This window comes from Myotis brandtii, unplaced genomic scaffold (assembly GCF_000412655.1).
Source record: "Myotis brandtii unplaced genomic scaffold, ASM41265v1 scaffold509, whole genome shotgun sequence".
NCBI lineage: Eukaryota > Metazoa > Chordata > Mammalia > Chiroptera > Vespertilionidae > Myotis > Myotis brandtii.
Window position 1 is genome coordinate 313,762 of NW_005369409.1, and position 7,381 is coordinate 321,142.

The 7,381-nt window shown below is 38.7% G+C and overlaps 1 protein-coding gene across 1 annotated transcript in view; it reads right to left on the reverse strand.

The window, feature by feature from the left end:
- Nucleotides 1-5,478, reverse strand: part of ATP7A (ATPase, Cu++ transporting, alpha polypeptide) — a 187,038-nt gene extending 181,560 nt beyond the window's left edge. Inside the window, exon 1 of the mRNA XM_005877137.2 lies at nucleotides 5,273-5,478. The gene's annotated coding sequence lies outside the window, so the exon portion shown is untranslated. The remainder of the gene's footprint in view (nucleotides 1-5,272) is intronic.
- Nucleotides 5,479-7,381: the final 1,903 nt, after the last annotated feature.

Sequence of the window (7,381 nt, forward strand, 5' to 3'; positions counted from 1 at the left end):
ATTGTAAATTGTGCTGCTATGAACATAGGGATGCATATATTCTTTCTGATTGGTGTTTTGGGTTTCTTAGGATATATCCCTAGAAGTGGGATCACTGGGTCAAATGGCAGTTCCATATTTAATTTTTTGAGGACTCCATACTGTTTTCCATAATAGCTGCACCACTCTGCATTCCCATCAGCAGTGTACCAGGGTTCACTTTTCTACGCATCGTATTCTTGCCAGCACTTATCATTTGTTCATTTGTGGTTTTTTTGTTGTTGTTTTTTTTTATTGATTTCAGAGAAAGGAAGGGAGAGGGAGAGACTGAAATATCAATGATGAGAATCATTGATTGGTTGCCTCCTGCACGCTCCCTACTGGGGATCGAGCCCACAATCGAGCATGTGCCCTTGACCAGAATAGAACCCAGGACCCTTCAGTCCACAGGCCGACACTTTATCCATTGTGCCAAACCAGATAGGGCTCATTTGTTGATATGTTGATGGTAGCCATTCTGACAGGTGTGAGGTGATACCTCATTGTCATTTTAATTTGTATCTCTCTGATGATCAGTGACTTTGAGCATTTTTTCATATGTCTCTTGGCCATCTGTATGTCCAATTTGGAGAAGTGTCTATTTAGGTCCTTTGCCCATTTTTTAATTGGATTGTTTTTCTTCCATTTGTTGAGTTGTATGAGTTCCTTATATAGTTTGGATATTAACCCTTTATCAGATGTATCATTGCCAAATATGTTCTCCCATACAACGAGCTCCCCTTTCATTTGTTGATGGTTTCTTTTGATGTGCAGAAGCTTTTTATTTTGATGTAGTCCCATTTGTTTATTTTCTCCTTAGTTTCCTTTGCCCCTAGGAGATGTATCAGTAAAAATATTGCTATGAGAGATGTCTGAGATTTTGCTTGGGCATTTCTCTCTGTAGGACAAACAATGTACTTAATTCTTAGGACCTAATTTTGCTCAAATGTGTATGTTCTTTAAAAAATACAGTTCAGCCATGGCTGGTGTTTCTAAATGGTTAGAGCATCACCCTGTACACAAAAGGGTTGCAGGTTCAATTCCCAGTCAAGGGCAGGTATCTGGGTTGTGCGTTCTCTCCCTACCCCTGGTAAAGGCACGTGTAGAGGGCAACCAGTCAATGTGTCTCTCTCAGATCTATGTTTTTCTCTCTCTCTCTGCTTCTCTCCTTCTCTCCCTCCCTCCCTCCCTCCCTCCCTTCCACTCTTTCTGAAAAGCAATGGAAAAAAATATCCTTAGGTGAGGATTTTAAAAAAACACAGTTGAGCCCAGCCAGTGTGGCTCAGTGGTTGAGCACTGACCCATGCACCAGGAAGTTGCTGGTTCCATTCCCAGTCAGGGCACATTCCCAGTTGTGGGCTCAATCCCCAACAGGGGGCTTGCAGGAGGCAGCCAATTGATAATGTTTCTCATCAATGTTTCTCTCCCTCTCCCTTCCTCTCTATCTAAAAATCAATAAAAAACATATTTTTAAGAAATACAGTTCATTTTTGTTAGGTAAGAGTATAGGTTCTTAAGCCAGATTGATTAACTAATCTCAGTTTAGCCACTTACTAGGTCTAGGATTAAAATTTTGATATCCCCCTTTTCTCCCCCCATTTCAACAATAAAGGTAAAATTTTTTTAAAATACATAGAGCTGCCCTAACTGGTTTGGCTCAGTGGATAGAGCGTCGGCCTGCGGACTGAGGGGTCCCAGGTTCGATTCCGGTCAAGGGCATGTACCTTGGTTGCAGGCACATCCCCAGTGGAGAGTGTGCGGGAGGCAGCTGATCGATGTTTCTCTCTCATCGATGTTTCTAACTCTCTATCTCTCTCCCTTCCTCTCTGTAAAAAATCAATAAAATATATTTTTAAAAAAAGAATTCTTACAGCAAATAATTTTAGCATCACCAAAAAAAAATTAGAAATCTTTTTTTTCCTGCCATTTTAAGTGCAAGGATTACCAAAGGATATTACACTGGGAATGCTTTAACAACTAAGCTCTCTGTTTTTGTTAGCTCAAGGATCAACTCTTAATTATCCACATGACAGTGTAGGTCAACTACAAATTTATCCTAAATAGCCCTGAGAATCTTTTTTAGAATTCCACTGTGAAATTCTTTCTCCCTGTTCTTATATCTCTGTTGACAGTTTTTCATGTCTTAACAGAAGCCCTCTTAGTGCTCTCCTCTCGTGAGTGGCAGGTAGTGTGCTTCAGGTGAACACTCAGGAGGGCAGAAACCAGTTTCTTCACAATTCCAGGAAGCATACAGGAGGGGGCAGGGGAGGGAAGTAATTCTAATATTATTCCTTCCCGATCTGCTTTGGTTGGGGACATCAAATACATAAGCAGGATCAGCATCAATTAAAACAAAACAATCATTTTTACCAACAAAATCAACTAAGGTAAATGGCCAGGCTAAAACAATTTCCCTAAGATGTGAAATACCCCATTTACTTCAATCAGTAAATTGTTAAAATGTACTTTTGATTATGGGTCGGGAAAACTGGAATTCTACACTAGAGAATTATAAAGTAAAAATAGGTTAAAAATTAAATCCTTGAGACACAGCTGTATAATTCTAAATGTGGGCAGAAAACATGGGACAAAGCACAACTAATTGGCTCAAAATGGGGATATTTTATCATCGTTTCCTTCAAGGAAAGAAGTATCTGTGAAAACTGATGTAACCTACCAATATCCCACACAGTTGAGCCCATAAGGATGAGGAAATCACTTACATTTTCTAACAGTGCTGGAGAAACTAGGAACATATTTATGAAACCAGATACATCCTACTCTTTCACTTTAATGAAACACTTTCCAAAAGTCTTGTGATACATTTCCTGCCATACTATCACAGCAAGTTATATCACATTAAATCAACCTGAAGACAACATTATAAGTTAAAAACGGGATTGCTGAGATGGTAAATTGAAATGAAAAGGCCTGACTATTGTCTGCCTCCCCGCTCCCTGTTCCCATCTTAATTTATGTCCTAAGAAAGATCAGTATTTAAAAACCAAAATCTGTGAAACCTTTAAATGCTCTACTGCCCTTTAACAAAGATGAATAAAGGAAATTTTGAGGCAAAACTCCCAAACATTATTCTCATCATGTCAGAAAAATCTCTTCTCAAAATTTATTTTACCAACTGGCAAATGAAGATTATTTTCACTCACTGGGATGTCTAAAGTATTGATTAAAGATTTCCAAGTGTGTGTAGACTGGCAAACTTTAGTTATAACAAGGGTTTATAAAAAGCAATCTATTGCCTTAGAGCCCTTAGAGAAATAAAGGTTGTAGTGTGTTAGTCGGGGTTATTTTTGCTCACTCTCTTGCTCTCATTTTCAAACACATTTTACTGCTTTTGCATGTACTTTTAAAAGAAAAACAACCTTCTGCACTACAGACCAGAGATGTTAACCTATTCTCTGGAGGGATTATTGTTTAAGCTAACTCTACCAAGAGGCCATGAATCTAGTCCTTTGTAAGACTATGGTTGGAAAATAATAGATTCTATCAAGTTAAGACCAGTAGAGAAATCAGTTTGAAGGAGAAAAAGAAATGCAGAAATTCCGTGGGGAAAACCTGGGACATCAAATAACAATGTTGTTATTCATTCCCAGCAATTTGGAAAATGATTCCAAATTATATTTTAGACACAACACTCAAAATTAAAGTACCTATAGCAAGCTTCACTTTTTTCTCTTTTAGATTTGAGTTTATGTCAGAAATAAATATCATACTACATTAACACTGTTTTTGACATTACATGTATTTTTTTCTCTATATAAACTTTTTGTGGATTAAATGTTTAATGTTAGCAGGAGTAAAGAATCTCACCAATACAGAAGAAAAAACAGTGGATATATTATGAGGTAATGGAATTATGGGTGATTTCTATTTGTTTTTATTTTTCAATTACAGTTGACATTCTACTCCATCATCTTGACCAGAAGTGTATAAACCTTTTTATTGGCTGCTGGGTAGTTGGATATGGTTGTAAGTTTACCAGTTTTGTATTATATATATTTTTTCTTTTTACCAGTAAAATCTTAGAAGATGTGGCTGTGTTAGAAATTGGGATAACATAGTGTGTTGTTGGATGTCCTGCATCTTCTTAGCCCCCCAAGCTGTTGCTCACATTATTTTTTCTACTTGGCCTGCCCTCCACTACAAAGCTAAATTCTATCCATTCTTCAAGGCCTAGTTCAAATGCTCCTTTCCCTGTACTCTCATAACACTTTCTGTTTCTAATATACGTTACTGAGATTAAAAGGGTGTATTAGTCTTTCCTACTACACTGTGAGACCCTCCAGTATAAAAAAAAAACCCTCTCATGTCATGACTGTAGACATAAGAAAGTTTAAGAGATAAAAAATATCTTAACCAATGTCATCCCAATAAATTTAATTAAAAGTACATTTTTAAAAGTCTCAGTTCAAAATATCCTTTAAAAAGGATTAGAAAAGCAGCCTAGTAATTCATCACTGAGCCTGCTAGAATCCAGAATCTTCATAACTAAACTCAACTACTTGAGTGCAAACTCTTAGGCCAACGACTCTGGCCTATTTCTTGTTTATGCACCCTATCACCCACCCCCACACCTCAATATCACCTAATTCAATGTTCTGCACACACTCTCAATACAAAGCCTTATTATTGTAGATGAAGAAACTGTATTAAGACAAAGATGAAATGCTGAAAAATATTGATTTGTGAACCCCCATAAGTATTGTCGGTGATTAAGATAACGACCCCTTCTACAACAAAAAAAGTGACAAGGATAAAGATGACACAGTGTGCGACAAGGATGGTGAGTAACTTTACTGGGGAGGGGGCAGAATGAACAAAATGGAATGGAAACAAAAGTGCTCCCTCAGTTTAGCTTATGTTCCCAGAGGGACACAAGAAGCAAAACAATTTTTATATTATTTCATTGATGATGACATGATCAGCCTATGTGACTTCCAATATCGGGCACAGACCTTCCAAATTAATTAGGTAATAAGATAGGCCACGGATGATCAGGACACTACCCCAATAGGGTACAAGAAACTGACACAGGTCAGGACCTAATCTCCCCATCTCATTCCCCTGGAAAGGGAAGTAAAACAAGAGTGTGGTAAATACCGGGAGTTGTGAAGAAGTGAGTTTGGAAACCACCCCAGATTAAAATGACCTTCTTGCCACACTCAGTAGCACAGACTGACAGAAGAGAGCACCCCTCCAGTAGAAGGGGACGACGGGAAACCGATATAAGACTTACCTGGTGTTTGTCCTATGGTTAAACCTCGGAAGCTACGTAGCCCGTGACAGCGACAAATCCACGCGCGGAGACTCCAATCTCACACCGCGGGAGAAGTCATAGTAGCGGCGGCGGCGGCGGCGGCAACTCGTGCCTCTGTGGCTTCTCTTCCTTCACCCTCTGCTACCCGCCAGCCGCCTCTACCCCTCCCACACTCCTCCCCCCACTTCCGGGTGATGCCCAGGCCGGAAGCAGGGCGGGCGAGGCTGGGAGAGGGACACGTCACGTGAGAGGGAACACAGGGCTACAATGAAGCTTTCTGGTTTCCTGCTGCCCCCTGGCTGGCAAGCGGCCTCGGGAAGTTTTTTAGGCGCTGCACAGCGCCTCCTTCCTCCTTCACCAAAACCAAAACAAAACAAAAACCCACCCAAATTTCTGTCACCAGTAGTTTCCTAACCGCCAGCCAAGAAGTAATAGAGCTCCTTGTAAATTATCTTCCCAATAGTTCCGAGCATGAAATTAACGCACGTCTGTTGGATTGTGTAGCCTAACTCCAGATGTAAATGCTAGAACCATAAACTTGCTCTCATCTCTCCACTGAAAAATGATTTCCAGCATTTTTTAATTCATAAGTTTTATACATATATATATATTAATTCATGCTTTTAAATTCGTAATCTTTGTGTGTTGGAGTTAGGACAGGGATCTCACCTCAGACTACCTTCACATGATCATTCCAATCTCTGAATCACTTCCACATTTATTCTTTAATTTGTCCAGCACTTAAAAACCTAGAGCCCCCTCCCCGCTCCCCCTCAGTGGTTGAGCGATGACCTATGAACCAGGAGGTCAGATTGGATTCCTGGTCAGGGCACATACCCTGGCTATGGACTCCTTCCCCAGTGTGGGGCGTGCAGGGGGCAGCCAATCAATGATTCTCTCTCATCATTGATGTTACTATCTCTGTCTCCCTCTCCCTTCCTCTCTGAAATCAATAAAAATATTTAGAAAAATAAATAAATAAAAACCTAGAGGATTCCAAGGATGTAAAAATATTACAGTATATACCACCGTAAGTTTCACATAGAAATGAGATGCATAAAATGTAGCAATACAATGCAAGTAAGTGGTACAGAATCATTTGAGGAAAAATTAATTTTTATTCCTGTTTTCCAATTTGACTTTTTAAAAATTAGCAGCAAAATCCTAGGATTTTTAAAACTATGAACATTAACAGTAAGAGGGTGAGGCTCCATCTCACTAATTTAAAATAAAGATATGGTCTTTTGATACTTTGTTTCATTAAATATTTGTCATAAGATGTAGAGGGAAACTAATCACAGGATTACTTATATTTTCCACTGGAACCATTTGAAACCAGTTCCCATAAAAAGAGTATCAAGTCTGATAATGTTGCAGAACTCAAAATAGTACATAAACTATAAATATTAAACAAATTAATATTTGCAAAAAGGCTTATAAAAGTGTCTGACACACAATAAACATATATAAATATTAAATAAAATATTTTCCATCCTACCTGTTGTCAAATTCCTATTAAGTCTTGACAGACAACACTTAAAGATGCCCACAGATCTAAATTATAGGCCTGCAACTAAGTATTTCAGAAGGAATTATTCCTTCCCCCTCAACACTAATCCACATAAATAAAAAAAATAGCTTCAGAACTCCTTACCTTCTGGGACAGGAAGTTGTACTTGCCATTGTGCACAGCCTAACTATTAAGATACATATTCACCTCCAATTTGAAAATCTTAAAACTACATCACATGAAATTAAGATGGCTTTTAAGAGGGCTTCCATTTATTCGCACGCTAGTTTTTAACTACAATATTAACACTGTGTTGAGTTTTCAAAAAAGTTTGCTCAAAGGCAGAAAACCAGGTTTACCTTCTGATAACCTTTATCAGAAGAATATGAAATCTACTAGCTCTCTAGTTTTTATATCAAGTTTATCATTATAAACTGCAAGATCCTCTACCATGTATATACTCAGCCACCAAGACATTCACTCATTCTAAAACGCCTCATCCCTTGCCCTGACTGGTGTTGCTCAGTGGATTGGAGCATCGTTCTGTACATCCAAAGGTGGCAGGTTTGATTCCCCAT